Below are 10,454 nucleotides of genomic sequence, written 5' to 3'. Positions count from 1 at the left end.
AAGAGAATCCCCCAGCGCGCATGCGCCGGTGGTGACGTCAGCAACAACTGACGCTGACGTCACCACCGGCGCATGCGCGAACCGGCGAAGGCCTTTCGGCCAGCCCCGGCGCCGGTGCCAGTTTTGGCGCCATTCGTCGTGGTGCCAACCGCTCATGAGCGGGCCTAGCCCCCAAAGGGATGGAATTCTCCGTTGGCACCACTCCCCTACGCCAGGACCCCCCGCCACGCCGGGTAGGGGAGAATGCCGCCCAAGATATGTGCTCTTCGGGGGTTGTGGACCAAATGATAACGTTGTCCACACGAACCCCTTCAATGCCCTCCATGAAATGAAATGAAATGAAAATCGCTTATTGTCATGAGTAGGCTTCAGTGAAGTTACTGTGAAAAGCCCCCAGTTGCCACATTCCGGCGCCTGTCCGGGGAGGCTGGTACGGGAATTGAACCATGCTGCTGGCCTGCCTTGGTCTGCTTTCAAAGCCTGCAATTTAGCCCAGTGTGCTAAACCATCATCTGCTCCACGATTCTATGGAAGATCTCCGAGGCTGAGACAATGCCGATTGGCATACGATTATAGCAATACCTGCCAAACGGCGTGTTGAAGGTGCAGAACCTTCTGCTGGATTTGCCAGAACCCGTGTGATGCATCTAACTTCGTGAAAAACTGGGCATGTGCCATCTCACTTGTTAGTTCCTCCCGCTTCGGGATGGGGTAGTGTTCCCGCATTATATTCTGATTGAGAACCTTGGCATCAATACAGATGCGCAGCTCCCCCAATGGCTTTTGTACACAGACCAGCGAGCTGACCCAGTCTGTTCCGTGACTTTAGAGATGATGCCCTGGTCCTGAAAATCCTTCAACTGCGCCTTCAGGCTCTCCTTCAGTGGAGTCGGGACCCGGCGTGGAGCGTGGACCACAGGCGTGGCATCAGGTCGCAGCAAGGTCTTGTACCGATATGGCAGAGTGCCCATCCCGTCAAACACATCCGGATACTGAGCGAGGATGTCGTCAATGCCGGCTTGAAGATCCACGTTGGGGGAGGTCATTGTGTAGACTTACTGCATAAGGTTCAGCTGCTTGCATGCCTGTGCGCTGAGCAGGGACGCCCTGTCTGGCTTGGCGATTTCAAACCTTAGCCTTGTGTGAATGCTCCTGTTGGAGACAAGCAGATGGCAGGATCCCAGTGCTGTGATGGCATTGCCGTTATAGTCCAGGAGCTGGCAGGCTGCTGGAAGGAGCTTGGGTGGTTTCTTGATGCGGTTGAAATCTGCCTGTGACAGGAGATTGGCAGAAGCCCCTGTGTCCAGCTTGAACTGGATAGAGCATTGATTTACTTGCATCACCCACGCCATTCATCCGCAGAATCCACAGTGAGGATGGGCAGGCTCCGTGATGTCGGTGAGGCATGTTCACGTGTGGTCATGATGCCCACATGGTAGGGGGATGCCAGGTAATCGTCCTCTGGATCCATAATGCTGCCAGGATCAGAATTCTGTAAACATTGCTGGACACTCCGAACGTGTCTGTGTTGGAGTCGGGAACGCTGGCCCTTGACTGGTGGTGCAGACCTGCACAAGGCTGCATAGTGTCTCGGCTTCCCGCAATTTAAACATCGCCTGCCTCTTGCAGGGCAGTGTTTCTTTAAGTGGCCGGTGCTACAGGTCAGGCACGCCATGACGTTATGCTCCGTGCATCGTCGCACATGCGCAGTGCAGTCGGCAGATGTTCGCACCTGTGCAGTGTGGTGATCGGCCGCGTTGTTATCCCATTCGCATCACGCATGCGTGGGGCTCAGTGGTAGTTAGATGTAGTCCACCTGAAGATGTTGGAACGGCCCGGGGGGTGCAGGAGCCTTCAGCTGAGATACCTGTAACTTGGTTCCAGCATTATCAGCTCTGATCAGCGAAGTTCAGACCTGGTGCACAAAATTCATGACATGGTACTCAATGTCGTATGTGATTGAATTACTGTTGGTGATTGCAATTCTCTGCATCATTGTACAGACCCTCAGGTTGAGGAAATGGAAAAGGAGAGCCTTCCGTTTCTACCCCTCAACCATTTACGGAGTTCAATCCCCTATTTTCGGTTTTCACCAATCCCCCCAACCCCTTGATGCCTAGGAAATGAATAAAGCAATATGTGAATAAAGAAGACACTAATGTATTATATTGTTCTGAACTCGACTGCCGAGTCAGAAAGTGATATGTAATGTGGTGTGAATGGATAAGTTTTTTTTTAGACTGTAATAAAATGTTTAAAATGAGATAAGGATAGTAGTTATGATAGGTAGAGGTTCCCGGTTATTGGTAATGCATGTCCCCTTTGACAAAGCGCCAAGTAGAAATGTGAGATAAAATTTTTCTTGCCATAGTTAAGGACAGAGTAGACGCCCAGGAACTTGCTAAGGTCAGGGAACCCAAAGAGGGAACCCAAAGGCACTCGAAGAAACATGCATAGGTGAGCCTTCACAATTTCTCGTGAGGATGACAAGCAGGGAATGTAGCCATCTAAGATGGACACTGGGCTACAAAATGGAGAACTGCTAAGGTTGCAGGGAAAAACAGTCTTAGTGAGGACAAACAGCTTGCAGAAGACTGTTTTGCATTCTGCACGTACAGAAACCAGTTTCTGGCCAGGTGCAGAGTTTCAGCCAAAGGTGCAAATGGGAAACAGATCTGCATAGTAATGAGGTGATCCAGATCCAGACCCCGGACAATAGAAACATTTAAGTATCAATGGATACTTTTCCTTAGGCGCCCAGACAGAATGGCGTCAAAGCAACCAACACAAAGAGCCGTAGGAACCTCCCCACCCATCGAGGAACGACCCTCAGATTGGGGAGTTTGAAAGATATCGATTGGGAGAGACCCAATCGATACCTGGCAGGTGAAAGAACCACCCCAAGGCGGCACGGACTTCTAGGACCTATAAGAGTAGGTCCCGCACATGGTTCGGTCTGCTTGCTCCGGCCCAGGACTGCAGTTTTTAGCTCCTGCACAGACCTGTTACATCGCATCCTGACTCCAGTTTCATCACCGGCCGTTGAGCATCAGCCATCGAACTGTAAGTGCCAACACAACAATCGCTACGTGATCCAGACCTTGCTAGATCTTGACAACGTTACGAATCAGAAAGTTGCAGACCAAGAACGGGACGAAGGCCTTGTTCCCTGACCTTGCCTGTTCCTGTCTAGATAAGTATTTAGTTGTTCGGTATTAGAAATAAGTTAGTCTCTTTAGCGTATGCATGTGTATTTATTATACTTGTTATAATAAACACCAATCGTTTGGACTTACTAATCGGTGTACGGATTTATTACTTTGAACCTGACCTTGATATACTTGTGACGGTGACTCAATACGGCACCTGGCGACTCCGAGCATAATTACACATACAGAGCCATAGTAGTGTTAAGCACACGGCCTTTAAACGGAGGCGTGTTAATCACACTCCAGTAAAACGAGCAACAATCCGGCCGGTAAATCAAGACCACAGGTGTATCCGGGATGTGACCGACGCCCTCTATGCCATCGCGGACCGCTACATCACCTTTCCCGAGGACCAAGCAAGTCAAGACTCACAAGCTCGTGGATTTGCCAGCGTGGCCGTGATACCGAGGGTGCAGGGGGCAATCGATTGTGTTCACGTCCCCATGCGCCCGCCTGCTGGGGACAGGGACGTGTTCACAAACAGAAGGGGGACATACTCCATGAATATCCAGGTGGTATGCAACCCCCACATGAGGATCATGAATGTCTGTGCAAGGTTCCCAGGGTGTGTGCATGACTCCTACATACTGGCGCAGTCGTTCATCCCTGCGATGTTTGAGGGACGTCCCCCCCGGCTGAGGGGTTGGTTGCTAGGCGACAGGGGTTATCCGCTGAGGTCTTGGCTGATGACGCCTATACGGAGGCCTCAGACCAATGCGGAAACACGATACAACGAGGCCCATGCAGCAACCAGGGGTGTGGTGGAGCGCTGCCTTGGCCTCCTGAAGATGAGATTCAGGTGCCTGGACCGCTCCGGAGGGGCCCTGCAGTACCAGGTCGCTCGTTTCACTGCTCGTCAACCCCAGCGACACTCGGTCACCATCACGATTCCTGTGGCTGTGGAACAATCACACGGTATTACAAGTAAGGTGGAACAGTGCGTTTAATGTTAACAATTATTTACAGGTGCCCTAGCCCCTACAACTAAACTGTGCCCTTCACCCGTGCCAACTTACTCAGTGTCTATCTTAGTTGCCTTACGGGCCCTAACACTACGTCTACGTGAGTCCCCAGATGATACAGCAGGAGTGGAGGAGGACTGCTGTGAAATGCCCCCCTTGACTCGTTTCTCCTTGGCCAAGCGTTTCCTGGGGCGACCCGGCCTTGATGGGCCAGGCTGCTCTGCTGGCGTCTCGGGTGACATTGTGCCACCCTGCTCTGCCTGCTGCCCACCCGATGCACCAGGGATGGGATGGGGGGAGGCCGAGAATTCCGGGACGTCCCATGATGCAGTTAATGGGACGGGCCCCAAAACCTCCTCCTCCCTCGGGGAGCCCGGTGGCCCCCGGGCCTCACTTTTGGACAGATGCGAGCGGGGAGGTGCCCCGTCGCACCACCGACACCTGGCGCTGCCAGTCCTGGAGGCCTGCAACGGTATCGACCAGGATCCGAAGGTTTGCAGACACGGAGTCCAGGGAGTTAGACATTCCCGCCAGGGACTGTGCGACCTCAAACTGTGTGTGCACGACGCCATCCAGCACATGTGTCAGGCGGTTGATGCTCTCGGCGACTGACTGCTGCGACTGGGCCATGACCTGGTGAGACTGGGCCAAGGCCTGCAGGGCGCCGGCAATGTCGTTTTGCCTCTGGCACATTGCTGCCTGTGAGAGGGCAACCCTGTCCAGGGCCGAGGAAGACGCGTGCACATTAACCCCAACGCCTTGCATAACCTGACCCATTGCCCCCACCGCGGATGCCATCCTTGCGGTGTCGGATTGGGTCTCTGCCAAGAGCGGCACCACTCCCTGCTCGTGGACGCGGTTCGACTCCTCTAACAGCGTCTGCAGAGTCTGGAAGACAGCCCTCATCCCGTCATTGTCTCCTTGGGTTTCTTGAGGCATCGGCTGTGCGGGTGGGTTGAGAAACTCCAGGAACTCCGAAAACGTCTGGGAGCCAGCTGCATGCTGGGCCTGGTCTGGCCCCCGCGAGTCCGGGCCCTCGGTTGCTCCGACCTCCACCTGCTGTACCTGCTCAGCTGTGATGTGCGAACCAGACTGTGGCCCAGGAGACTCATCACTAAATAGGCCCGCCGGGGTGAGTGTCTCTGGGATGATGGATGTTGTGGGAGATAGCAGTGCCGCAAGCCCGATGTTGTCGCAATTTAGCGCCTCCTCAATGGTGTGGGGCCGCTCAGAGTCCGGAGGGTTATCCCTGGCCATTTCTGTGGCTTGTGGTCTCGCCACCCTCTGGGCGTCCTGATCCGCAGATTGGGTTGGGGAGGATGGGACTCCCCGCTGATCGGGCACCCTCTGTCGTGCGGCCCCGGGTGAGGTGGGGGCAGATGCCTGTGTCCGTCTGCAGCCAGACAGCCCTGGTCGTTCGGCATCACGGGAAGAGAATGAGACGGGTTATTTAGATTTGCTCGGCAGGCCGCTGGACGGTCCCAGTGGGCAGCGTGTGAAGGGGCAGAGGATGGGGGAGGTGTCCCAGTGGGCAGGGTGTGTGAAGGGACAGAGGATGGGGGAGGTATCCCAGTGGGCAGGGTGTGTGAAGGGACAGAGGATGGGGGAGGGGTGGGTGTTTGTCAAGGAGGGTTGTCTCACTTGTTGCAGCTCCGCCAACCTCGCATAGCGCGACATCCCGGGTGGCAGACCCCCCAACAAGGTCCAGTGCCCTCTGCTCAAAGGTGGTGAGGGGGTGCAGGTTGGGCGAACCCCCTCCAGTCTGGTGCCGCTCACGGGTGTTGTGAGCGGACTTGGCCTGTTGGGGGAGGGTACATAGGTAGATCATTACAATACGGCAGGTATCAGCAGTCCGTTCAGATACTGGCACAGTTTGGGGGTCAAGTTGTCATAAGACGATTGCATCTCTCCACGGGGCCAGAGCGCTGGTTCTGTGACAACTTTGTGAACCACCCTCAAATAACTGCCCCAATCCCCCTCCACCCCCCCGTGCCAGGGGGGGAGGTGGGTGATTAAGTAAAGGGGGGGGAGGGATGGTTGTGACCGGGGGCACCTTCTTGGCACTTACCCTGGCAGCCCTGGTGAGGTCGTGAAGCTTTTTTCGGCACTGCTCTGCTGAGCGAGGGGTCTGCCCCACAGCACTGACGGCAGCACCCACCTCACGCCAGGCCTGGCGTACCGCGCTGGCAGGTTGGCGATGCCCTCTCGACAGCATCGAGCAGCGTCTCGACATCGGCCTCCACAAAACGATGTGCAGCTCTCCTGGCTCCGACATCATGGCCAACAGATTCTGTGCTCGCCCGCGCCTTTTTACGGCGTCGGGCGGCGTCACGTGGGCGTGATCGTGTCGTCGCCGTGTTCCGTCATCATCGCGCACGTGATTGACGCGGCCTCGTTCCTAGCCCATTTCCCGGACGTGAATACGTCGGGAAATGGACCCTTCCCGACCGTAGTAAAACGCGCCCGATTTTTACGACAGTTTCGCGATTTTTTGCGGGTGCGGAGAATTCCGCCCTAAGTGTTGATGCCAGTGGAACCAACCTCCCACATCTATCCTTTCTATTCACTTCATAATTTTACATGTTTCTGTAAGATCGCCCCACATCCTTCTAAACTCCAACGAGTACAGTCCCAGTCTACTCAAACTCTCCTCGTAATCCAACCCCCTCAACTCTGGGATTGTCACCCAACTGGGAATTGTGCGTGGGTTTCCTCCGGGTGCTCCGGTTTCCTCCCACAGTCCAAAGATGTGCGGGTTAGGTGGATTGGCCATGATAAATGGCCCTTAGTGTTCTAAAAAATAAGGTTAATGGGGGGGGGGGGGGGGGGAGGGGGGGGTTGTTGGGTTACTGGTATAGGGTGGATACGTTGACTTGAGTAGGGTGATCATTGCTCGGCACATCGAGGGCCGAAGGGCCTGTTCTGTGCTGTACTGTTCTATGTTCTATGTTCTACGTTTTCTCAAACAGGGCTCGAAGTTGCTAAAACAATGTCAGATTAATCTTATCTATTGGGGGGGGGAATAACAATTACTCAACAACAGCAACAGAAACTGATACAAAGTTATAAAAGACTTTATTTAAGTACAGGAAAATTACCCTAAACAGCACTGCCAGTTATGGGCTAAAGTTCAGTGTACAGATTGATCAGCTCCCTGTTCTGAGGGAGGCGTCAATCCCCAAGAAATACCTCCTCACATTTTAAACTCTCACTTTGATGCTTTGTGCTGCAATCTTCTTAAATCATCGTTATATGTTCTTTTTGCAAAGCCACAACCTTTGCTGTTATTTGTTTGCTCTCTGGGGCTTTTCGGAGATTTCGACAGTCTGTGGTTTGTTGCTGTTGCAATGTTCACTTTGTTGCTGCAGTTTCCAAAGCCACAATAGCTGCTTTGTTTTCTGCTTTGTGACCTTTTTCTCCACAGTCTGTGGTCTGTGGTTAATGGGCAGCTGAACATTCATTAACGGAAAATTACATCTGACATTTAACTCACCCCAAATACTCCCCCCCCACCCCCCCCCGAGTTTGTGGCATTGATTACCCCCAGCACCCACCCTCACCCACACAACACACCCTCACCCACACCCACCCTCACCCACACCCAACACACCCTCACCCACACCCACACCCACATCCAACACACCCTCACCACAGCCACACCCACGCCCAACACACCCTCACCCACACCCACACCCACATCCACACAACACCCTCACCCACATCCAACACACCCTCACCCACACCCACACCCACATCCAACACACCCTCACCCACAGCCACACCCACATCCAACACACCCTCACCCACACCCACACCCACATCCAACACACCCTCCCCCACACCCACATCCAACACACCCTCACCCACAGCCACACCCACATCCAACACACCCTTACCCACACCCACACCCACATCCAACACACCCTCACCCACACCCACATCCAACACACCCTCACCCACACCCACACCCATATCCAACACACCCTCACCCACACCCACACCCATATCCAACACACCCTCACCCACACCCACATCCAACACACCCTCACCCACACACACACCCACATCCAACACACCCTCACCCACAGCCACACCCAACACACCCTCACCCACACCCACACCCACATCCAACACACCCTCACCCACAGCCACACCCACACCCAACAGACCCTCACCCACACCCACACCCACATCCAACACACCCTCAACCACACCCACACCCAACACACCCTCACCCACTCCCACACCCACATCCAACACACCCTCACCCACATCCACACCCACATCCAACACACCCTCACCCACACCCACACCCACATCCAACACACCCTCACCCACAGCCACACCCACATCCAACACACCCTCACCCACAGCTACACCCAACACACCCTCACCCACACCTACACCCACATCCAACACCCTCACCCACAGCCACACCCAAACACACCCTCACCCACACCCACACCCACATCCAACACACCCTCACCCACAGCCACACCCACGCCCAACACACCCTCACCCACACCCACACCCACATCCAACACACCCTCACCCACACCCACACCCACATCCAACACACCCTCACCCACAGCCACACCCACATCCAACACACCCTCACCCGCACCCACACCCACATCCAACACACCCTCACCCACACCCACACCCACATCCAACACACCCTCACCCACACCCACACCCACATCCAACACACCCTCACCCACACCTCAACCCACATCCAACACACCCTCACCCACACCCACACCCACATCCAACACACCCTCACCCACACCCACACCCACATCCAACACACCCTCACCCACACCCACACCCACATCCAACACACCCTCACCCACACCCACACACACATCCAACACACCCTCACCCACACCCACACCCACATCCAACACACCCTCACCCACTCCCACACCCACATCCAACACACCCTCACCCACACCCACATCCAACACACCCTCACCCACACCCACACCCACATCCAACACACCCTCACCCACAGCCACACCCAACACACCCTCACCCACACCCACACCCACATCCAAAACACCCTCACCCACAGCCACACCCAACACACCCTCACCCACACCCACACCCACATCCAACACACCCTCCCGCACACCTACCCTCACCCACCCTCATCCACAGCCAACACACATTCACCCACACCCACCCTCAACCCAGCACCCACTCTCATCCTCGGCACCAGCACCCAGACCCACCCTCCAGCATCCACATCCACCCTCACCCCCAACATCCAAACCTACCCCCATCCCAGTAACCACCCACCCTCACCCCCATAACCCACCAGCAGCACCCACATCCACCTTATCCCAGTACCCACACCCCCACCCCCAGCACTCACAGCCACCCCAATCCCAGTACCCAAACCCACCTCCAGCACCCACACCGACCCTCACCCAGCACCCACCCTCAACCCAGCACCCACAACCACCCCAGCCCCACACCCACCCCAGCCCCACACCCACCCCAGCACCAACACCCAACCTCACCCCCAACCCCACTACACAGGCTGTAGCCATTGGGAATATAATGTTTGTTCTGGAAAAATGGTTTTGGATTGGGGGAAGTCTTTACCAATTACCATGCAGTGATCATCTCGAAGAAGATGGGGCCTCACGGTAGCATGGTGGTTAGCATCAATGCTTCACAGCTCCAGTGGTCCCAGGTTCGATTCCCGGCTGGGTCACTGTCTGTGTGGAGTCTGCACGTCCTCCCCGTGTGTGCGTGGGTTTCCTCCGGGTGCTCCGGTTTCCTCCCACAGTCCAAAGATGTGCGGGTTAGGTGGATTGGCCATGCTAAATTGCCCGTAGTGTAAGGTTAATGGGGGGATTGTTGGGTTACGGGTATACGGGTTACGTGGGTTTAAGTAGGGTGATCATTGCTCGGCACAACATTGAGGGCCGAAGGGCCTGTTCTGTGCTGTACTGTTCTATGTTCTAAGAGAGGATCTAACTATTGCCCTTTGATATTCAATGGCATTCCATCACTGAATCCCCCACTATCAACATTCTGGGTGTTACCATTGATCAGAAACTGAATTGGGCGTGTTAATACTGTGGCTACCAGGGCGGGTCAGAGGGTGGGAATCCTGCACTGGGCCTTCATCTTCTTCGGCGATCACGCGTTAACAAGTGTGATTGTAGACCTAAGAAACTCCGTGTTACTGGTCATGGTTTCTGTTGGTTTCTGTGTGGCTGTTGGGCCCGATCCTAGAGCCACATCTTTGACCATGCAGTTGGCAGGTGTT

Source organism: Scyliorhinus canicula, chromosome 13 (assembly GCF_902713615.1).
Source record: "Scyliorhinus canicula chromosome 13, sScyCan1.1, whole genome shotgun sequence".
Taxonomy (NCBI): domain Eukaryota; kingdom Metazoa; phylum Chordata; class Chondrichthyes; order Carcharhiniformes; family Scyliorhinidae; genus Scyliorhinus; species Scyliorhinus canicula.
The sequence above is the reverse complement of the archived record's forward strand: the minus strand, read 5'-3'. Positions refer to the sequence as shown.